Here is a 24,495-nt window from a genome sequence, read left to right on the forward strand (position 1 = left end):
CGAAAAGTACATGCAGTGGTAAGGGAAACAATGCCGTACATGACATAATTTACCAGAACGATACTCAAGCAAAAAAGAACATGACCAAAAATCCTTTCTCATTGTTTGGAATCTTCACTGGTGCGGCAAAAGCCACCTCTACCGCATCTATGGTGGCTGAAAACAAAATAGCCGATAAAGCCGCTGCTCGGAGTCTGGCAAAGAAAGGCAAATCGGCCAGCAACACAAAAACCAAGAAATTCATAAGGAACTTATCTTCTCCGTTAAAGCAGAGTTTATTTACACGTGATGAAGGAATAACAAACAAACCATCAGAGAATGCCTCAAAAAAAGGGGTTCATGCTTCCTGCATGCAAATCAAACAAAAACCAGCATCAAAAAGACGAAGAATAATCTCTGAGTCTAGTGGCCCTTCAAGTGCATCTGACTCAATAAATCTATGTGACTTATCTACCTGTTCGAATCCTGAGGAGCATGATGTGTCTTCATCCTCTAGTTGCCATCGACCAGTGACAAATCAGGTCAACCTGATGAAAGCACATAAAGTAACTTCTATTGCAAGGAAATCCATACAAATGCAACATACAACAAAATCAGTTTTTGCAGCAAATGCAAACCAAGCGTTGGGCATTGATCACTTGTTGAACCCAAAATTCATGCCAAATCAACGCAATCAGTGTGTACATTTTAAAACACGGGTTCATGAAAATAAACACAATAAAGGGGCATTCACGTGCAGGAAACTTCGATTACAAAATATTCAAAGTGATGACACAGAAGTAAATTTAAATCGAACAAACATCTTGAAATTGTTCAAGTGCATTCCACTTCTGCATACAATCGAATCAGACGACATAAAGATTGTTGAATATGCTACAGAAAAATCTTTGGACCAGGTCCTTCTACACATCATTTCAGCAGGTGTTCGAACTACTCTGTTAAGTGCCAGCGATGATCTCTTGTTCTTTGGTTTCAAAATTTCGGTTGAACCTGATCATGAAGATTTTTCACGACAGAAAAAAGAATCAGAGTCAAACCAAAACAACTCAAAACCGGCTGACTCAGCATTGTTACGGCAGTCTATGAGTACCAGTCAAAACCAAAAACTTGAACGAAATCCGGCAAAAAATTCCTCAACAAAAAAAGCAAACTTGAGCAGAAACTGGCCTTCCCAATAGCCATGATTGATAGAACACGAGGTCCTGTAAGAGTTCCTATCTTGGAACACACGTGGGTTTAAACATTTATTCAATAACTTTAACATCCCACTGAAACATGTGTTCGTTATATGTCTACAGGAAACTTAGCTCTGCAAAGCCCCAATGTTTGATGGTTTTACCACCCTGCTAAATCCGGTGGATAAAAAATGCCAAAGGACGTCCAAGTTCTGGCTTGATTACAATGGTACGAATAACACAAACTTGGTCAACTCCTGTAATGACAAACCCAAATCCATACGTGCAAGGAACAATCATGCATACAATGGCAAAAAGCTCTCAAGGAAGAAAGCATTTACTGGAATCCAGCAAAAATCAGTACTAAAAACTTCATCAGTGCTATCTTAGATTTAATAGATGATGCTATGTTAGCACATAATAACTTGTCAATAATCTGCTGTGGAGACTTAAATTGCTCTTGGCTCCAGTTCGATCAAGCTTTGCAGATTTATAAGCGACTACCTGATGTCGACATTGCAGCCAGAGGGCAGAGATGGCAGAAGGAAATGTTGTTGCGTGATTTGTTCATGCTTAATGGCAATACAAAGGGTGAAGTCCCTGCAACATCAACGTGGCATCGTGAACAAATGCACAGCATACTAGATTATATCTGGGTATCTAGAAATGTTGAATCCAAGATCTCAAACCTCCAAGTCATGAAAATGAACCACAGCGACCACTGCCTTTTGATACTCAGCTGCATGATGGCAACAACCCTAGTTAGTGTTTCACACCAGATTGCTATGGAAACAAATTCCAAAGGCAATCGCCTTCGACTGAATGGAAAACAGATCCAAGGGCTTGGAATGAGGCTAAAGGAGACCGTAGCTATTCAAGGAAATAACTACATTCCACTGTTAACTGACTTTACCTCTGTTGTAAAATTGTCAACGCATTATGGGCAGTCGCATCAACACTGCTACAGTAAAGTGTTACATGAAGCAAAAAAAGAACTGCGCAAAGACCTAAGAGCAATAAGAAAAAGCCTTCCAAGTTCAGAAGCTAAAGTCGCGACAAAATCAAGACGTGCAATCTATAGAAATTGGGCAAAATCACATGCAATCGTCATTGAGCAGGATCATGCCAAATTATTGTTACATCTGCTACTAACAAGACATACTCGCGAAATTTGGCCGATCCTGAATACAGACCTTTCAAGATGTACGCCAAATGTTAATTAACACAATCTCTGGTGATGCATGGGGCACGCATTTTTCCAAAGTATTCCAAAAGTCTGATATTGCGATATGTCAACTAACTACTGCCGATGAAACGCAGTGGGACGTAGAGATGTCGCACGATGAGATTGTAAGATCCATAAAAGCACTAAAAAACTTGCGCGCACCTGGACCTGATCTAATTTCAAACGTAGCTCTTAAAAAATATCCGAGTGAGTGGCACACTTTATTGAGAACCTATTCACTAAAATTGCTGTGCTGAAAAAATTGCCTGATTCATGGACTACCACAATAGTCGTCCCAATCCATAAGAGGGGCAATTGGGATGATCCAAACATCTATCGCCCAATTGCCCTGTTGGATACGATCGGCAAAATATTTGGGTCAAACCTAAAGCATAAACTTGCAAATTGGGCCAGAGTCGGACTGATCGCGGACATACGCCAAACCGACTTCACGAAAGGTGTCGGAGTGGATGTAAATCTGCTAATTTCGACCATTCTGAAATTGGAATCTTTAAGGGGAAATAGAAAAGTTCATTTTGCCTTCATCGACATGAAACAGGCTTTCGACAGTGTGAACCGTGGCCTGCTGTGGGCAAAACTGGCAAAATGGCGATGTCCGAAATCTATTCTTGAACCAATAATTGCCCTGCAGGATCAAACCTCTATTAGAGTGCGATTAAACAACAGCGGCCTGTTAACCAATACCATCTGAACTCACAAAGGTGTTAAGCAAGGCTGTCCTCTTGCCGCAGAGCTATTTAAACTTTTCTTGGCTGATCTACCACTCCATCTTGAGCAGGTTCCTTGTTTCTTGCCTACAATCAACCGGATACCGATTAAATGCATCATATATGCTGATGACCTGGTACTCATAGATAGAACACAAATAGGTCTGCAACACCTGCTTGTAAGGCTGCAGGAGTATATGACTACGAACAAACTGGTAATAAATACATCAAAAACAAAAATCGTATCAATTTGAAATTTAAAAACTAAGAGAGACAAGGCGTTCAGATGGAAAATCGCTGAGGTTAACATCGCCTCTGTGGACTCTATAAAATACTTAGGAATTGAATTCAGCAACTCTATTTGCGAGCATCACTGGGACAAGGAACTAAAATCAAAAATGCTTATGCTTGCACGGCAAGCTGCTAAAATCAATCCAAATTATGGAAAGTTCTCACTGGAACCTGTTTTAAGATTCTACCTCCAAAAAGCTATTCCAGTCATAACTTTCGAGGCCGAGGCAGGATGGAATATATCCGAACAAATGTGGCAAATGCTGGAAGGGCTCTTTTGGCAACATGTGTTAAGGCTACCTCATTCAACATCAATGATGATAGTGCGAAATGAATTATCATTAAATTCGCTACATAGTAGAGTTGTTTGGAACTCTATTATGACAATGTGCAAGATGGCCTTAAAGTCTCTGGAACCGGCCTATCAAATCTTTGCCAATGAGTATGCACCTAACAATCAAAATTTACTTAACCTGTGGTTTTGTAAACTACTGACATTTTTGGCTGCAGCTGATATAAATAATCAAGAGATCTTAAATTGGCCGCAATGCGCAAAAAAGAAATGTGACAATTGGGCTTGGATCGCAAATCAACAAAAGCGTCAAATAATGCACCCAATAACATTCCTGGGAAGCGATCCAAAAGAATTAAACAATCAAGCACGGTATCTACTGCACTGTCCATCTCGCCATCATCGCAAACAATTCCTGAGGTTTTGGATAAACATTCTAAAAACAGAAAAAAAGTTGAGAAAAGATAAATCTATTAAAGATAATCTTTGTCGTTTTTGTGGATTATGTGTTGAATCTTCGAAACATCTGCTGATTGAATGCACCCAGACAATAAAACAACGTTCTTTACATCTTGGAAAGTTTGCCCCCCTCAACAACAACATGGATGAGTGGTGGTCCAGAAGCATCACTGGGAACAACATAAAACTCGTCTGTGCAATTGTGAATTATCTGGACATGATTTTGGCAGCAGATGTCTAATGCAGTACATCACTGTCAAATCGGTTGGATGGAACGGTCAAATGATGGAATATTGATGCTCCTGGTCTAAGAAATGAGGGAGAAAATGATTGAACGTCATGAAATTCAGCGTGGACATTTCGCTGTACTCTTCACTGTTTTTTTTTCTTTTTTTCTCTTTTTTGCTGATTTTGATGAACCTTTTTTTAAACAAAAGTTTGTGCCTTGTGTATAAACTGTAGTTATTTCAAATAAAAAAAAAATTAAAAAAAATAAATAAATAAATATGGAGGGCTAGGTGGACAGGGGGAAATGTTGAGCGTGTGTTATTCGTAAGTTAGGGGGCAGTGTTTCTCATGCTCCATGATTAAAGCAGTGGTGGTGGCTCTTGGGGAGGAGGGATGGCAACAGCTGATGCCCTTTTAAGATAAATAGCAGTTTTGCTAAAATGATGTACTGTCTACTAAATTTTTAATGGATAATGAGTAGGAATAGGTTTTGGAGCTGTGCAAGGGAAATTTTGAAGTTGAAAGTTTCTAGATTAGTAGAAAATGCAGTTCCGAACTGTCCTCAAAGCACGGATCTTATTGTGAAGTGCGGACGGGTTCTCGGACACGTCACCATGCCGGGCGCCAGCATATGGTCATGTGGCACTGTCGGGAATGTCCGCAATGAAGATGTTCGTAGACGTCCACGGATGCAAAACTAGTTGAAATAGTTGCAAAAAGTGTATAGAAGGGTTAAACATGATTCTAGAAGGTGGGAAATGGCAGAGTTTTAAGGTGGCACTTTGTAAATTGGACGCAAATATTGCTATATTGGGTAAGTATGCTATTAGTAAATTGTAGGAAAATAGCATGCGCTGGTAAAAACCCATGAAATTCAATGTAAAATCTTTGTTAAAGGGACGTTCTAGTTAAGTTGCACTCATAAAAACCTATGAAATTCAATGAAAAAAACTTTGTTAAAGGGATGTTATGGTTAAGTTGCGCTACTAAAAACCTATGAAATTCAGTAAAAAAAAACGTTGTTAAAAGGATGTTATGGTTACAAGTAAAATCGAAAAACCCCTGAAATTCGCCAGTTATGGTAAGCTAAACAACCAGTTAGTCTTGGCAGTGCATTGTGGTGGCACGAGTTATGGTTGCTTAGCTTACCATAACTGGCGAATTGCGGGGGTTTTTTGATTTTACTTATAACCATAACGTCCTTTTTACAACTTTTTTTTCCTACATCCCTTTAACAAAGTTTTTTCATTGAATTTCATAGGTCTTTATTAGTGCAACTTAAGCATAACGTCCCTTTAACAACGTTTTATCAGTGAATTTCAAGGTTTTTATTAGTGCAACTTAACCATAACGTCCCCTTAACAAAGATTTTTCATTGAATATATATATATATATATACATATATATATATATATATATATATGAAAACACACACGCTTTCAGTGGCTGGCGCTAAGCCTCTTAGTGGGTGAATCCTGGGTGGTCCTGAAAGCTGACCACAATGATATTAAATAAAAACGTGTTGCTTAACTCTTATCAGCCTTCCTTTATCACAAGGACACCAGCAGAATTTAACAACAAACAAAAACCAGGGCACTCGGTTACACTAAAACACTAGTGTATTTAATTCAATCACTAGTGCATTGTTACATACATTAGGGGTCATTACGAGTGCGGCCATAAGGGGTTAACAGCGCCGGTAAGGATGCCGGTGCCGTTAACCCCTTACTGCCGCATTACGAGGTCCGTTAGCGGGTCCCACTAAGGCATCTGGTAAAACCAGCCGTCCTTAGCGGGAGCCGCTAAGGGACCAGGGAGCTAATAACAGGCCTGTTATTAACGGGCCTGTTATTAGCTCCATCCCCATTCCCATTAAACCCTATGGGGGCTCGAATGGGAATGGGGATGGGTATTTTGAATGGTGACTTACCAGGTCCTCCAAGGATGGAATGACCCGGTAAATCCCCATTCAAGCAACCTGGACCCGGACACGAGTATGGAGGCAGCCATGGCGCTAAAAGCACCATGGCTACCACCAAACTCGTAATGACCCCCATAGTGTTACTACATACAGATAGACATGGGCCCTCATTATGAGTCAGGTGGAAACTGGTATTATTATTATTATTATTCAAAACCGGCAGGTAGCCGCTGGACCCGTAATTAATTACCATCATCTGACTTGCTGGAATAGCCGGGGCATTACAGCCCCGGTGGTCCTGTAATATATAAAACCAAAAAGTGTCCCCTATCCGTGTTTGTGCAATTTAAAAGTAAATCACTCAGTTGTGCCACTCCACTACTCAATGAGTGCACAGTCTTGTTCCTTCCTTGTCCTTGCTTCTGACGTCAGGCATATAAGGACAAGGGAACTATAAGAGAACTTCCCACGCTTCTTATGAATATATTGCCTAAATCATTAAACGGAAAAAACAAGCTTAAACCAGACATACAAATATATTTTTATAATATTTTGCGTGTATGAGACAATAGAAAAATAGAAAAAAAATTGAGAATCAATCAAGAAAAACATACAGTACAACAATTATTCACAATAACATATACATGAGATGCAAACGAAAAATCACATTCATTTTATGATATTCAGATCAAAAAATCTCCTAAATCATATCAGCTGTAACTCATTGTGCGACTTATTATTTCAGAAAGCAAGGGAAGAAACCATTTGGCATACTAACATATGCTTCTAAAATGCGCACATGCCCAAAGTCACAAGTCCTTTGTGTTTTTACCAGGGGTGTCTACACTATCCTCCTAGTCCATGGGCCTCATTACGATCCAGGCATTAACCATGGCGCTATTAGTGCCATGGTTGACGCCAGTACCTTACCGATTCCGCCATGGTGAATGGCAGAATTACCGTCCCATTCCAAGGTTGGCGGGGCGGTAATTCCCCATTCACCATTGGCCCTTCCCCATTCCCATTTTTGCCCCCATAGGGCTCAATGGAAATGGGGAAGGTGATAATTACGGTACCGCAAATTGCGGTACCGTAATTGCCTCCAAGGTCCCTTTGCGGGTCCCATCCTTAACGGCTGATAAAACCAGCCGTTGAGGGAGGACCCGCAAAGGGACTTCGGAATTGGGTGGTAAGGGATTACCGGCACCAGTGCCCTTACCGGTACCAGTAATCCCTTACCGCCCGGGTCGTAATGAGGCCCCATATGATCTATGGAGTCTGGGTCTTGGATTTACAAGATAGCTTTGTATTGCCTACATGTAAAAGACAAAGTCACACACTGTGGGGGAACTGGCATCTGATTCAGATTTGTCCTCAGCAGTTCCCTTAGTGTGCTCACGTTTCGGCGGGTTATGTAAGAATTTACAAACACCTTCTTCAGGGTGTCCTGTTGATAGACCCTGTTATGAATGTAGAGAAAAAGTAGTGTGAGTAGTTCTCAAACTAGAATGCTGGTAAGAACTCAGCATATACGTAACTAATTATTAGGATTCAAGTTACCGGCTATATTTCACATGAGTCGGAAACTGGATCCCAAGGTCCGTGGGCCATTCCGGAATGGGAAGACAAAAAGTTAAGTGCTCGGTGGTCTTTGCAAGATACGGCCAGGATTCGAGCAGCGTAGTGTGCTGACCAGATCTGCAGGTGGGGTGCTGGCAGTTCTGTTTGTATGGTTCTGTATAAGGGTGGACAGAGAAAAAAGAAGTAGAATGTCATTCATTTTCTAGGTTCCTGGCATGTGTGTGAATGACTTCTAGAAATAATGCTCCATGTGGAGCAATTTAAATTATTTCACATTTTATAAAAGATTTATATTCACCTTAGCTTCAAATATCCCAGGCTGGCAGATAGCCTTTTGATGTTGCACTGGGTGTACCCAAAGTGAAAGCCCTCCTCTGTTCCTCGGTCTCCTTAGCGTGTGTCCATATCAGCATATATAAAAAGCCAACTCTCAGTAGAGTTATATTTCTCAAGTTGTCTAAAGTGTAGGATTTATCTAGCCAGGACCAAGTTAGTGTGTGACTGCATGCAGGGAATCCGTGGGGCCAGGGAAGTGCAGGACCATGCTTCTCACCAGATACTGCGTGTTGTGTATACATTTATACATGCTGGCTCTATCCCACACTCTCTATTGCCCTACGTCTCTCCATAGTGTGATTGAGTACGTAGCAATTCTTTAGGAGCCCTCAGCCGTGTGTGGTTTGCACCCGTACCCTAATATATAGAGTTAGTACAGTCCCTGTGTGTGGGCTAGTTGGTTCCCATCATTTCTCCGTCATCGACTCACCTTAGTTACAGCTGCGTGTTGTCTTGCATGTTCCGTGTCCTCCATCCATGGCCGATCTTGCTTACATTCGTTCTCCTTCCGGGAAGCCAGAGCGTAGTTATGGAGAACACGTGTCCCATATCTCATGCCTATTGGGTCCGAGGAACGCTGCGGATTGACATAGTCGGTCTGTAGTGCAGTTACTGGCTGTGTGCGTTGTCATGGAGCCTGACAAATACCAGCTGTCCCTTTTCCATGGTGCGGGTCCTGCAAACCCAGAAGAGCATAGTTCCGTTCTATTAACATACAATGAAAGCTGAATCATTGCAAACTAATATACCATGTAATTTCACTGTAAAATGGGTAGGGGTGCATTGCGGATTGGCGTAGTCAGTCCGTTATACGGTTACTGGCTATTTATGTTGTTATGGATCCGACAACACTCGCCGTACTTTTTCCATGTTGGGGGTCCTGCGAAACCGGAGGGGCGTACTTTTGTTCTTTTTACAGGTAGTGCAAGCTGAATCATTACGAGCTTGTATTTTGTGTTACCTAACTATGAAGTAGAGACACATTGTTGATTGACATAATCCGTAATTCAATCACTGGATCTGTACATTTTCATGTTTTCATACAGACACTAACTATGCCCTTGAAGGAACATCGGCGCCCAGGTAAGACTATGGTATCGGTGCTGATTAAGTACATTTTTTATTTAGACTTGGTTTGGACTCATAGGTTAATGGAGTGTTAACTTCAGGTGTGTAACCAGGGTTAGAGCTTTATTGGTATATGCCGTTTTCTCCATAACTAGGAGTATACCAGATGACAGTGCCCCTTGGTCTGTTAAATGCACATATAATCAGCTTAACCAATTTCAAACCATTCTGTATAAAGACACTGAATAGTCATCCGAGTCAATGAATAGTGGGTTGAAAGAATTCATTGAGTCCGTGTTGGTACGCGTCCAAGCGGTGTATCCATCTGGATTCCCTATGTATTAGACTCTTGGATATATCCGGTCCTCCTTTCACTCTCTCCAAGACCCACCATACCACATCATTTGGGGTATGTCTAGCTTCCAAATAGTGTGCCACCAAAGGTGCTGTCAAGGTTTTGCACCTTATCCGAGATCGGTGTTCTGATATCCTCAGGTATACAGCACATGAGGTCTGGCCGACATATCTCAGGCCACACGGGCACTTAGTGAGGTCCTTCGAAAACCATTCACGTTGGCCTATTTTGAAGGATTTGAGTTTTATTGTAAACTTGCATGCCACACAGTTGCCACATGGAAAGTGTCCTTGTATCAGTCACAGAGTTCTTTGTACCTTATGTCTCAAGTCTGGTTGAAAGAGAGAATGCACCAGATATTCTTTAATGTTTTGCCTCATTTGTACGTAAAGCGGGGTGCTGGATCATCCGGTAAATTGAGCCTGGCTATGTGCCAATGGTGCAGGATAGCTTTCTTCATCTGCGATGTATGTGTCCCATGGGTAATTACACATGTCAAATGGTCTTCACTTTCATTGTTCATTATGTCTAGGGGTTGTAGCAGAATATCCCTGTTTGTATTGGGGTCTCTTTTTGCCTCTCGGTCTAGTAGTGATTTGTGGTATCCCCTAGTCTTTACTCTGGTGGAAAGGTCCATAGAATGTTTTTTGAAATCTTCTTTGGAAGTATAATTCCTCCCCACCCGTAGGAATTTATCATATAGTAAATTCGCCTTTGTGTGATTTGGATGATTGCTAGTATGGTATTGTAAAGTATTGCGATCTGTGGGTTTGCGATCACATTCCAGGACTCCATCTTTGTGTCTAATAATCAGATCCAAGAATGGAACTTTATTGATGCTGTGTTCTTTAGTGAACTGAATGTCCGGATTGCATGTATTCAACCACTCCCAAAATTGTAGCAGGTGAGTTAGTTTTCCCATCCATATGAAAATGACATCGTCAATATACCTGTACCAGGAACTGACCTGGTCGTGCCACTGATTTAGGCAAGAGAACACATATTTTTCTTCAAAGTTGGCCATATATAATATCGCGATGTGGGGGCAAAGGCAGCCCCCATCGCAGTCCCCTTAGTTTGCAGGTAAATTTGGCCATCAAATGTAAAGAGGTTTTTTCTTAGGGCTATGGACATTAATTCTAGAATAAAGTTGGTAGGTACCCTTTGTTGTAAAGGGTTCTTCGTAAGCCATTCGCGTACACATTCTATAGCCGTGTCTTGCGAAATGCTAGAGTAAAGCGATTTAATGTCCATAGTCACTAGGATCTGTGTTTGTGAGTTAAAAGCCTTCCCCTCCAGAATAGTGATGGTATGCCTTGTATCACGTAAGTGGTCCGGTAAATCAGGCAGCAGCAAATGTTAATCCCCATTCACATTTGAGTCCCAAAGGACACAGTGGGAAAGGAAACCATGGACGCACTGGCACCATGATCACCTGCGGCCGTGTGACATTCCACCTGCCAGGGCAGACATGGGAGGCGGCATGGGACCAGGCCACAGACTTGTATTTTGCCAGTCCGGAAACAATGGTGGCGGTAAGCTTACCACCACCATTGTTTCCGGACCGGCAAATTTGTAATGAGGGCCATGGTCTTAGTGAGGATGTAGACAGTCCATGGGCATCATTACAACCCTGGCGCTAATGGGTTAACGGCGCCGTAAAAGGCTGCGGCGCCGTTAAGCCATTAGTGCCTGATTACGAGGTCCCTTTGCAGGACCCGACCTTAACGGCTGGTCTACACCAGCCGTTAAAGTAGGGACCCGCAAAGGGACCTTGGTGCTAAGTACGGTACCGCAATTTGCGGTACCGTACTTAGCGCCTTCCCCATTCCCATTGAGCTCTATGGGGCAAAAATGGGAATGGGGAAGGGGCATGGAGGAAGTGGGAATTACTGCCCCGCCAACCTTGTAATGGGGTGGTAATTCCCCCTTTCTCCATGGCGGAGTCGGTAAATTACCGGCATGGACCATGGTGCTATTAGCACCATGGTTTCCGCCTGGGTCGTAATGAGGCCCCATGAGTATGCACTCCATGTTCACCAAGCATTCTGTCCCGAAACCAGGACTTTGTCAGATGCAATCAGTTTCAAAAAGTTGGCCTTGCTTTTGCATAGCCACATGGGATTGTCTATATCTTGTTAGTCTCTATTGTTTTATCAAGATCATGTGATCAATGAAATGTGGTCTTCCACACTGTTCAAGTGGTGGCCATTTTGGAACAGCTATGTTCCATAAAGAAACCTTCTAAATATATATTTAAACCTATGTGCCTACGTTTTTAATAACACATGGGTCAAGAATATTCAATCCCATTGTAAATTTCATACTAATATTGCCCATAGATGAGTGAAATACAAAATTTAATATGGTTATAAATGATGTGTTAATTCACATATTTAATAGGTAGTGAACCTCATGGACTAGTGGAGACTACTACAATGATGTTGCTGCCTCAAGATGAATGAGGGGGGAGAGAAAGGGGAGGGTGAGTAGGACGGAAAGGAAAGAGAAAAAGATGTTGAGAATAAACGGCAATCATGTTCCCCAATCACGCGTTATGTAACTCATGTTGTTACTCTTTCCGATAGATGTAAAAATATAGTTCAGAATGTATGGAATTGTGCCCCAGTGGCCAAATTCTAAACTGTGTATTGATACAGAGATATTAAGGACTGCCAGTTCGGCTCTCAGTTGTTCATCTGGATTATGACCTGCTGGTTTCAAAGTTCCGAATCTGATGATTAGTTTAGATTCTAGTTGCCTGAGAGTAATTTCTCCATTTCCCTTTCTTCTATGTCCAGGAATGTGGGCAAGACCAATGAATTTCAGAAGGTTAGGATTACTATTGTGCTTATCTTCAAAATGCACAGCAAGATGGTAGTTTGCATCTTTATTTTTAATCGCTTGAAAATGTTGCAAGATTCCTAATTTGAGTAGACATATTGTAGAGCCTAAATATAACATGTCACAAGGACATCTGATGCCATAAACTACAAACCTAGTTGTGCACCACCCAAGATCCACCCACTAAGAGGCTGATCGCCAGCCACTGAAAGCGCATCTGTGTTTTCAGAATATCTAATGCAACGGCCTCCCGCTACTGAGAAGCTTTTTCTTTTTTGGATATATATAGTGAAACAACTTTGGTAAAGGGACGTTATGGTTAAGTTGCAATAATTAAAACCTATGAAATGAATTGAAAAAACATTGTTAAAGGGATTATGGTTACAAGAAAAAAAGGAAAACCCCAGAAATTCTCCAGTTATGGTGAGCTAAGCAACCATAATTCGTGGCACCACCGTGCACTGCGAAAACTAACACCCAGGACATCAAAGATGACATCACAAATGTTATTGTCCACAAGAGGGAAGCAGCAGAAGCAAGAGATCAGCCTCCAGCCCTCTGTTTAGCGAAACGCTTCACACAAAGAGAATTGGTTCCAGAGGAGCCTAGAGGTCTGGAGGGAGATTATTTAGTAATAGCAAGTTACAGATAGCATGGTCCCCGACCACAGACAGCCTTGTGGATGATGTAGAGGGATTTGAATATAATCTGTGTGGCAACCGGGAGCCAGTGGAGAGTTTTTAGGGCAAGAGAGATGCGGTCCCTGGCCTTGAGTCCAATGATAATTCTTGCTGCCCTATTCTGGTTTAGCTGGCGTGGTCAAAGAAAGGAATAGGGTAGATTCAAGAGAAGGCTGGTGCACCAGGACTGGGTGGTAGATAGGCAGTCCGGGATGATGGAAGGGGCAAGAGAGTCAGCAGCAAGTTCGAAGAAGAGTTGAGTGTTGTCTGCCGAGCGCTGGAAATTGGGGGAGAAGGAGGAAATCAGGCATGCCAGCAGAGCAAGGTAAGTCTTAAAGAGCCAGGGGGAGATGTTGGAGCCCTGGGGGACACCGCAAGTCGAGAAGGAGGTAGGTGAAGAAAAGGTGCCCAGAAGAACCTGGGACAGTCGATCAGATAGGAAAGAGGTCAGCCAGTCTAGTGCCCCCTCTGAGATACCCAGGGTATCATGGAGTCATTTTATGAGGATGGAGTGGTTGATGGTGTCAAAGGCAGAGGAGAGATCAAGTAGAATTAGGAGAGCTGGAGAGTTGGAGTCAAGGGATGTGAGCAGTTTTTCAAGGGTGTTCAGAAGAGCAGTCTTCATGTTTCTGGATGCTCGGAATCCAGATTGATGGTCGTGGAGACTGACAACAAGTTCAGTGTGTGAGGTAAATTTGGGGAAGGCCAGCTTCTACAGGAGTTTCCCAAGGAAGGGAGTTATAATTAGCTGGATATGTAAGATCCGCTGAAGGTTTTTTCAGGAAGGGGTTCACACAGGAGTGCTTGAGGGAGAAGAGGAAGGATCCAGTAGAAAAAGAATGTTTGCAGAAATCAGCAAGAGCGGGTGCAAGAGAGCCACTGTTGTCCTTGATGGTTCTGGAGGAGCAAGGGGAGACCTGTTTGGAGGAGACTTTCATAGAGCAGACAGCTCTGGTAACCTCTTCAGGTGTGATAGGAGAGGGAGGAGAGAGAGATGGAAGGAGGATGAGAGGCCATAGGAGGCAGGGGGTGGGAGAGGGGTTAGGGGAGGGAGAAGCAAGGGTGCTTAGGATGTCCAGAGTTTATGTGTTGAAGTGCATGGCCAATGCTTTGCAGAGGGCCTGGGAAGGAAGAGGGGAGGAGGACGCTGCGGAAGGGTTGACTAGTTCCCTGCAGAATTTAACAAATTCAGCCATGTTGTTGGAAGCTAGGAATACATTGAATCACTTGCGTACAGGCGCGTTATGAATGCCATATAATATCATTGTACTGTTTAAGTATAAAATATGTACATATATGGTATGTAATAATGCAAAGTTGTCATATTTTACAATGTAATAAATCAAACCGGTGATATCAATGATGTCATTAGTGACGCCATCAGTAATATCAGTGATGTCAGGTATGATGTAATTGGTGATGTTAGTAGTGATGTGATCAGTGATGTCATCTGTGGTGTCATCATTGTGGTCATTAGCTGTACAACAGGGGGTGCAAAGTTTAGGTGGACTTGCTTGAAATGCTAGGCTGAATTGCAAGGTTTTTGATGAGTTTCATCTTATCACCTTAACTCTCTCTAACCAAGGTTATTTCACTGGTGGGAGCTGGATTCTCCACTGGGCACAATATATCCATCTGTATTGTTTAAATGATACTTGTGGGTAATGATTGGGTGTTTCTTCCGCTAGAGCGTTGTGTACTGATCCCATTATATTAAAGCTTAACTAGGGCATTAACCCAAAAGAAGCAAGTTGTTTCCTTACTTGGAATGAATCCATTGTATCTTAAATTAATAATCCTTTTATTGGCCACTGTAATTTAGATGGTATGGGATCTTTGAGTCTGCTCCTCAAGAGCCCAATCCACACTAAGTTTTTAATATAATCACAGACTATGTAAATAAGTAACATTTACATTCACTGCATTTAAATGTATGTTATTTTGTTGGTAAGATAGCTCAGCAGATTGAGCGTTCACTGCTGCGATCTATGTGTGATCTGCGGGTGGCAGGTTCAAATCCCGGCAAGGCCAACTCAAGCCTTTCATCCTTCCGAGGTTGATAAATGAGTACTAACTTTGGTTGTGATGACGATGATGTATGTAAATGTGTTTATGTGCAATGCTTAGATGTAAGCACTATATACATAAACAATCATTATCATTATTTGAATAAACGCACATTATTTAGTGGATGTGGCTCTCAAGGACTGGGCTTGAAGACATTAGGGAATATTTACTGTGCATGTTCCCAGAGCCTTTATTATCTGCGAGAATGAGACTTCACTTAAATGCATTTTAAAATTCATATTTTTCGCAATTTCCATAGTTCCAGTCTTGTCCTCCAGAAAACACCCCTACATATGCCATTGAAATTAAAGCCTTAAATGTTCGCTAAAACTTACATTTTGCAAATAAAGTCATGTGTACCCATCTTACACTTACCTAAATCCCAGCACCACTGTTCTTATTGTGCCCGCTTCAAATGCAATGAGTTAGAAGTTTGTGATACTCGCAGAAGCTAAGAAATGAGGCCGTTTCAGATCTGTAAAAATCATATCCAACTTGTATGGACATATATATGGGATGTTTTTCCCCCTAACGATGCATTCCTTAACAATAAAAGGCATATTACTTTATTATTTATATCGGTGCGGTTATGGACATCAGAATCAAGTGCACGCAACTGGCTTAAACATGTAACACTTTCTCTGCACACTTCCACACCGAACACCACTAATTCTCTTGCAATGCTACGATGGAATTTGTTTTGTGAACTATAATTATAATTATAACTAGACCTTAAAAGTCTTTTGTGATCTACAGAGGCCAACTCATGCACGTCTCTTGTCAACAATTACTGACTGGGGTATGTGTAATGATGTATCAGATCAGTTTCACATGTGTCTCTAATTGCAATGGGCATTTCAGGCCCACTGTTTAAATCTGAGCACTGGGACGAGTAGGTAAATGAGTATACCCCAGTGAGCTTTCAGGTATCATGAATTAGATTTTTCTCCACGTTGATCAACAACCTGCCAAATGCTGCGACGTTGGCTCTCTGCCAACTCTTTTTCTGTGAAGCATCCATCCTTTGTTGGTCCTTCCTCAATGTCAATGTAAGGCTGGGGTTTTGGGGGAAGTCCAAAAACTGTTTGTGCGAACTCCATTGAATGCTCCATCTCTGCTACTGGAAGGGGACAAAGCAGATCCTGGCCAAATATTGTCAGGTTTCTCTAGCTGCCCCGACCCCCTATTGTAGTCTTCTCTTTTGGCTACCTGAGCACAACAGGGATATGTTTACTCCTCGGCTAAACCCTGTCCCTTTCTTTGTTGCACTCTGTATTTGCCCTGAATTACTTTTGATAGGACCCGGGGTGGACGTAGGGATCGAACCTGTGTTGCTCCCTGTCGTCTTGTTTCCAAGGCGAGCGCCTTGCCCCTGAGCTATCCTCCCTGGACAAGTCATGCATGTGATCCCACCTAAGGTGGGAGGGCAATCATTATCTTAATGTGGCTGTGCTTATGATGGAGCTTTATAGTAAATAAAGGGGCCAAAATGTATTTGCTGTTTGATAAACCAAATATGCTTTTCAAAAATTGTAACCATTATTTTGCTGGGCTTTTTTTACTTTTTAAGTCAGTAAAATTGCACACAGGAGACAATCTTTGTTATTCACGTACTTGGCAGTTTTAATGTGTTTTAGTTTGCAATGACACCAACCGATTTCTCACGATATATTATAGAATGTACTGCTTTTCCTAATTCACATCCTTGGCTTTCTCCATTTACCAAGGTGTTAATGCAATCCGGCTTTACCTAAGACACTGGCTTTTTAAAACAGATCCTGTTGCTGTCTGCCAGCTGTCTGGCAGCTACATACATTCTTCAAATGTGCAGCATATGTTAACATATAGTATTAGCCGTAGTAGTAGTCATTTACATAGCGCCTTTTTCGATTTGTATGGCCTCAATGCGCTTGTGGTGTGAACGCCATTGGGGACCGAAGTCCAGGTATCGGAGCATTCTCAGAAAAGGCTTAGAATGCATGTGTGCATTTGGCTAAGAGTAGGACTTAGGTGGGCTGGCCTCTTGGGTTTCCAGTAGAAAACCCAAGAGGTCTGGCACATGCATCGGTGCTGAAGGAGGTCACAAGAGTGTGCTAGTGCAAGAGACTTGTTATGTGCAGCTAGACCCAATTTGTCACAGGTTGTTGCATTATTCTAATGGCAGAGGTGGTGAGGCAAGTCTGGTGTAAGGAGGCGAAGGCGTAAGTGTCCAGCTAGACCATATTTGTCATAGTCGTAGCTGCATTCAAATTTGTGTGGATGGATATCCGTGCCTGCGGCAGATGTCCACTGAGGTGGTGCATTATACATACCTTAAGCTCAGATGGACCATATCTTTGATCTCATTGTGTGATCAGATTGACAGGTGATCGCGGAAGTCAAATAAAGAACAAGTAGGTGTTCAATGCATCAAGAGCCAGAATCCAGATTCCCAGGAGTTGTATCATTTTCCAAGGCCAAGTGGAGCCACTGTGATAATGACCACTACCATCAGCTCCACTATAGGCGGAATGGATTAAAGTACATACAACATGTATGTAGATTTTGACCTAGATTTATATTGATTTACATACACATTCCTGCAAGTAATTTAATAGATATCTGTCCTTATATTTTCTTATATCAATGCAGAGACAATCAAGTCCCATATACGGTTTGTCCCTCACTACAGGTATGGGGTAATGGTAAAAACAGAGAGTGTTCACGATACTTGCATGTTTAACCAATTACCACATTACAAGGTCGGAGGTGTTTATCGTCAGTGGTGATCCCAGCAGTAAATACTGAGTGATGAAGAGGTGGAATACCCCCATAAGGTACACCAATGTTTAACCCCATCCTAGAGCTAAAGGTACAAATGCAGAAGGTTCACTGAAGTTTGCAAAGGATGCTCTCCTTAATTTGATTATTTTTTACATTTTTCTATTGGTTTCACACAATTACACGAAAGAAAGAACATCATCAATTCCGTCAAATATAAAATATAAAGACAAGAAAAGTTGACAATTTTCACACAATTAGCATTCCACACTGGTAATCAGGCCGAAATATCCATTCAAATTATTAACTTTTGTCTAGGCGGGCAGCGTCCCCTTGAGCATTAGGATTAGCTGAATAGTGTGTTGGTACCCATTCAATACCTCGTGTTTATTAACTGTCTCAGTTGCAGTTTTTAGCACATATTCCACAAGTTTGATAACCGCCAAAACAAAACTAGTTCTTTCACCAAGTAGGACCCATTCCCACACTTTTTCTGCTGACAGTGATAGCGTGAGTCTAGAGGAAACTTCCAAGAACCTTGCTTGCACCTCTGTTAGGGCTTTCCATGAGGCTATTAAGTGAAAGAGAGTTTCCACCCTCCCCTTCACCCCACATTACCTTGTGAATTGTCTGGTCAATTTGCTTTGTTGCCAGTTCAACTTCTCTAGTGCGCAGAATATTTAACCTGCATCTAAGCAGAAGGTCTCCATAACATGGCGATGGAAACTTCTGGAGGTAATTTGGCAGTTGTTTCAGGCCCTTTCTCTCTGAGTTCAGGATAGGTCTTTACTTATCCGATCCTTTCCTTTCAATAGTTTCTATCCAATCCAGATTCTGGAGCTATTTCTTTTACTTTCATGGGGTTTACAATTAGTTCTTCTAGCTCAATATTTGAGTCCCTTAAAATCGTCTTCACTTTTAATCTCCAGCTAAGCAAGCCAATTTCATATTCGCAGTCCAGCTTTTGTAAAATGGCAAACAGGGCCACCAGTTCGGCCTGCATACATTTTCTGACTAGGGCTATGGATTTCCACAATGCCGTTGAGGCTAAGGACTGGAGTCTCATTTCATATCTAATGGAGGCTATTGGAAGGGAATTAGTCAATTTCAAAATCTTTCGCCAGAAGACTCCATCCAATATTCTCCAAATTTGCCTTAACATTGCTTCAGAGCCAAATGTCAAAATCTGAGTGACTTTTTGTCGGTAGAAGGTAATAAGGGGCAAGAGGGAGTAGCTGCCGTACTTTCTGTGTAGGGCAGCCCCCTGCACTTATAGATTTTCTGCTTTCCTCCTAAGATACATGTAGTGGCTCTTGTCATCAATTTTCTTATTAATTACCACACCAAGGTATACTATAGTGTCAATGACCTCCAGTATATTACTCTCTACTCTCCAAACAAATCCGGCCTTTCATTTTCTATGCGCCAACGCCAAGATCTTAGATTTTCCCACATTGATTTTCATATTGATGACCTTCAGATATTTGTTAAAAGTCTCTATCCACCTCTGAAGGCCAATGGGGATGTGATCTATAAAGACCACTTTATCAGAATATAGTATCCAGGGGACTTTGATCGAGTTTATCCTTGGTGGAAAGGCTCAACTGTTTTCTGGGATTCCCCAAGATCAGACACATACAGGCTGAATAGTTAGGGCGCCAAGACACATCCCTGGTTCAGCCTGCAAAAGGGGTCAATTGTCCTTGAGAGCTGGCCATTAGCAGATATTCAAACCTGTATTGGAGGATTTGCGTATAGGGCCCGCATGGTCTCAAACAGGCTGACTGGACAGTTCCATTTCCTTAATTTATTCCAGAGGAACTCTCTGTTTACACAGTCAAAGGCCTGTGCAAGGTCCATAACGCCCACGTAAACACAGGTTACCGACTCTAGAGCTCTCTGCTTCAAGAGATTGATAAGGAATACATTTAGCGAAGTCCCCACTCCCTTCACAAACCCTGTTTGTCTAGGGTTCAATCTATCTGTTATTGTTGCCCATGCATTTAAGTGTCACAGCAAAACCGATGCAAACTATTTTCCCAGCGAGTCCACAAGAGCGATCGGGCGATAGTTTTTTGGATCACCTCGATCGCCCTTCTTGAATATGAGGCCTATGATGGCTTCCCGCCATGTAGATGGAATTTGCTTAGTCTGCATTATCTAATTAAACATAGATGTGGCCAACCCTCCCCATGCTTCAGGATTCCCTTTTAAACCTTGTTAGACAGCCCATCAGGAATGCCGCTCCCAACAAACAGTCTCCCTATCATGAGACTTAAATCTGTCTCCTACAGTGCAAAGTACCAACTCCTACAATCTTTCCTGTCTTCCCTTTGATTTAAGAATCAAGAGTTGGCAAAAAGGACAAAGTAGTGGGCTACCTGTTGTTCTTCGGGTACTTATGCTATCATGCTGGACAATCAAAAGTGGCCTACGTTATTAAGGACGTCCCAGATATTTCTTGTGTTTTTTTGACAGATGGTTTGCAACATTTTCTCAGCATCCCTTTTCATTCTCAGGGATGTAGTGGCCAGTAGCCAATTACAGTATTTCTGTTTACGGGTACGGAATCATGTCATTTCTTCCTGTATCTAATTCTCTCCTTTGTTTCCTGATGTCGTCTCTCAGTTCTTTTCTGGCCTTCACAAGCATGAGATCATGGGCATGTTTCAGGGCTCTGTTAGGATTCTCTCTGTTATTGCTTACTATAATCTTTAAGGATCCATAAATATTCTGTGTTGGTCTGATCCTTTCCAATATGTAACTCACATTTTTGGGAAATATTTGTAACCTTATGTTGTCTGATCTTTAACCGATTTTTCACTCAGGTTACTGTGACCGGACCCATTTGCGCCCATGGAGGAACCCGATTGATATCATGCAAAGAGATGGCCAGAAGACACTGGTCACTGAAGGGTTGTTTTACTATGTTAAATCTGCCAATCCTTTCTATCAAATTACCAGATACAAAACAGTAATCCAGGCAGGATCTCAGCAAACCTCTTCCCCATGTGCAGGCACTCGGCCTATCGCCTTCTGTTTGTGCAATTAGCATGAATAGTTCTTTAGCAGATGTTTTTGAGACCCAATCTCGAGCTCTTTCATGCAATTGCCAATTTCTCAGGGGCCAACCACCACCAGTCAGCAGACGAGTGTTTAGGTCCCTGCATATGATAATGCAGGGATCTTCCCATTCAATCAGGACTTTGTCTATGGCATTCATTATCAATTTAATAAACTTCACATTCTGGCACATATTAACCCTCTAATATGCATTCACTAGAAGGTATTACGTTGCCACCGAAAGGGTGCCCCTACTGAACTTCATGACTTGCACATAAGGGCTCAGATTGTCCTGACTAATCATTCTAAGCCCCAGATCCACCTTTAACAATGTTAATAGTCCAGAGAAGGGTCTTCCAGAAATACCTTTGCATGCTGGATTTAGATGGGATTCATAGCCTTCACATGAGGGATTAGAACTAAGCCAGGTCTCTTGGAAGCATAAGATGTCAAATTGCCTCAGTGAGTATGTGTGTTCACTAAATAATGCCTTACACCCTCTCGTATTCCAAGATCCTATGAGAAATACAAGTTCTTCTCGATATCAACCAGTCTGTTTCTGATTATTATTGCCAGTGCCCCGGCTAGCAAGTCCCAATTGGATGACTCAAGGCCTTGCTGTTTGGCATTTTTGAGATTGCCATTGCTGTTCAGCTTGACATTTTAATTTTCCACAGTACATTTCAAGGGAGGCAGATCTTTTGGAGAGAAAAGTGCTTGCTTTTTCCTTTGAGTTAGCTCATCAGCCGGGTTTCTTTTGGTTTTCTAAATACACTACTCAGCTGGTTTTGTATTACCTACTTTGATCCTCTTTTGGTGAACACTAAGTTTGTAGCCCAGGGGTAATAATTTATCACTCTGGGCTAACAAGTTTTCCTTGGTTGTTTTCGGATCCAGGTGGAGGATCACCCAATCAATTTTTCTTTGTACCACGAATTCTACCACCCTAATATCTTCGGTGGTTATGTGTCTAAGAGCAGGAATGCATTGGAGGAACTTCATAACATTCCAGCGATTCAGAATTGGGGCATTAGGGCCCGATATAATTCTCTCCAGGTAGACTTTTAGATTTTTTTTGGCGCAGCCTGTTCAAGGGTAGTCTGTTTTCTAACTCCCTGTTGTGTTTTCTGGTACCATTTCAGACTGGGCTTGTTATCAGCTTTTTATACATTAGTTTGATCTACCTTCCCTAGCAGTTCCTCCAATGCTAGTCTTTGTTCCTCCATTGTTTTAAACAGCTGCTTATTTTGTGTGGCAATAGGTTGCTTTACATTAGCAATGGGTTTACTAATCTATTGCCCTTGCTGTTTAGGGCAGATTTGGCTGCCCTGTCTTTCAATTTCTGCCCAGTCAGATCTGCTTACATTGTTCTTTCCATCCTCTTCTTCCTATCGATCCAATCCATTTTTTCTAGTAGATCGCTTAGACATGTTTCCGTAGTGGATTCATTATTCTCATCCACTCCATTATTTCTCAAGTCAATGGTAGCTGGGACAGACTTTATCCATTGTGGTGCTTCTAGTGGAAGTATCAACTCCTTTCTCTGACGCTTTGATGATTGTCTCATGTCAAGGAACGGAGGAGTCTTTAGATTTCTTAGAAAGGCTCTCGAGCCATTTGATATCCTTTTCCATAGTGTTGACATATTTTTGGTTCTTTTCTTCGGTATCCCTGCAGCTTTCTGAGCACTACTAAGCACCACCCGCACCTCCTGTGTGGGGCCTGATTGAAATATGGAGAACATGTTTGTCTCTTTTACTAAGCCTTGGCTTGGGGACTTTAAGACAGCTGACACTTCCACCACCTCCAATTCTTCAGTGCGGCTAGCTTGCACAGAGGGATTGAGATTGGGGGACTTCAGCTTTTGTTTGTTAACATTCCTCGCCAGCTCTCCTTTCCATTGCATCCGCATCCACTTAGAGTCCTCCAAGATTGCATCCATCAGGAGCATTTTGTCAGTGGACTCTCTCCTAGCCATGTCACAAAGGCAGCTCTGCCACTGACTGAAGAGGCTCCAGCTTCTTTATATAGTCTTTCTTCCACCTTCTAAGCTATTCATTTTGGTCTGAAACATTGCAATTAGGGTGGATTGGTCTTGTAGGGTACTGTGGATCGATTCATATAATTTGGTGAAGGGGGAAAGAGAGACTGTGAGAGCTGCCTTCATCGTCTGTTGAATGTAGCTTAGGTCTTCCTTTGAAGGTCTAGACTCACCTTTCCTGTCTTCATAAATAAGCCAAGAAGAGGAATGTGAGCTTGACTTTGATGAGCAGGAGGAACTACTAGCTGAGGGTCTCCTTCCAATGGTGGATCTTGCATTGATTTTATTTGGAAAATGTGCTTCCAACACACATCTCTGTCCATCCACACTCCCACTTCTCCTATCACCCCTCTGCTCAGCAGGAGGAGGAATTCCAGTTTGTGTGTTAATTAGTTTCAGTATAGAAGGAGCAAGAGGTCCTAGGACCAAGGCAGGAGGGTGAGAGGGTAGAGCAAGAGGTACACTCGGTGCTCAAATCAGCATATGACATATCCTGTTCTAGGGCGGTCAGCCAATACTGGATAGTTGCCAGGCTTTTCCTTTTTTGACAGGAGATTTTCTCCATCAGGTCTATCAATCCTTTAGCTAGCTGAGCCGCCAATTCTGAATTTTTAAGATTTTTTTTCTGGCGGGCAGTTCGCCTGGCTTGATATTGGCTTGATGGATTCTCGCTCCTTCATTCCCCTCTCAAGTTCATTCAATTCTATATATCATAGTTTAGTCCTGCCCCGAACTTCAGGATCCATTAGAGCCCCTGCCCCTCCATGAGCATGCAGGAACCTGCTCATGAAAACAATTAATAGCGTCCACCCTGTGTCCCAATCATGTGGATATTTCCAAAGGACATACTTGTATGACAGCGAACTTTCCCCCTCCCATCTCAAGGGGGCGGGCTCAGCATTAGGAGGAGGCTGGGTCACAGAAGGCAGCCCCTCTTGGATTTGCCGAGGGTTGATTTCTTCAACCCTCAGTGCCAGTACTTCAAATTCAGACAGGGATTCAGTCAGGGCCTCAAGTGGATAATTTGTTGACTTTCATTTTCACTCCTACTCATGAGGACCTTCCCCAACATAGATCCAGGGCAGTCTCGATCTTGCACAGTTAGGCAGTCTGAGGGACAGTCTTCAAGGGCGAACGTCTTATCTGAAGGCGAGTCCGAGCTCTGTCCGTGCTTCTCATCTGCGATGTCATTTTCCGACCCGCTGAGCTTGAATCACTTCACTGCTGTTCTAAAAGGAGGGAGGGACAGAACACGACCCCGTTCCTGTTCCAGAACTCCAAAACACCAAAGCACTCTGGCATTGTGCATGTTCTGCGAGAATGAGAGTATTTGTAGGCTCCTCCTTTTGGGCTCCTCCTTTCCAATAGACATAGCCAAAAG

The 24,495-nt window shown here is 42.4% G+C and overlaps 1 protein-coding gene across 3 annotated transcripts in view; it reads left to right on the plus strand.

The window, feature by feature from the left end:
- The window catches only part of RAB3C (RAB3C, member RAS oncogene family), an 829,967-nt gene that overhangs the window by 770,423 nt on the left and 35,049 nt on the right, over positions 1 to 24,495 (plus strand). The window lies entirely within an intron of this gene.

Source organism: Ambystoma mexicanum, chromosome 6p (assembly GCF_040938575.1).
Source record: "Ambystoma mexicanum isolate Mex_15411 chromosome 6p, UKY_AmexF1_1, whole genome shotgun sequence".
In the NCBI taxonomy this organism is placed as follows: Eukaryota; Metazoa; Chordata; class Amphibia; order Caudata; family Ambystomatidae; genus Ambystoma; species Ambystoma mexicanum.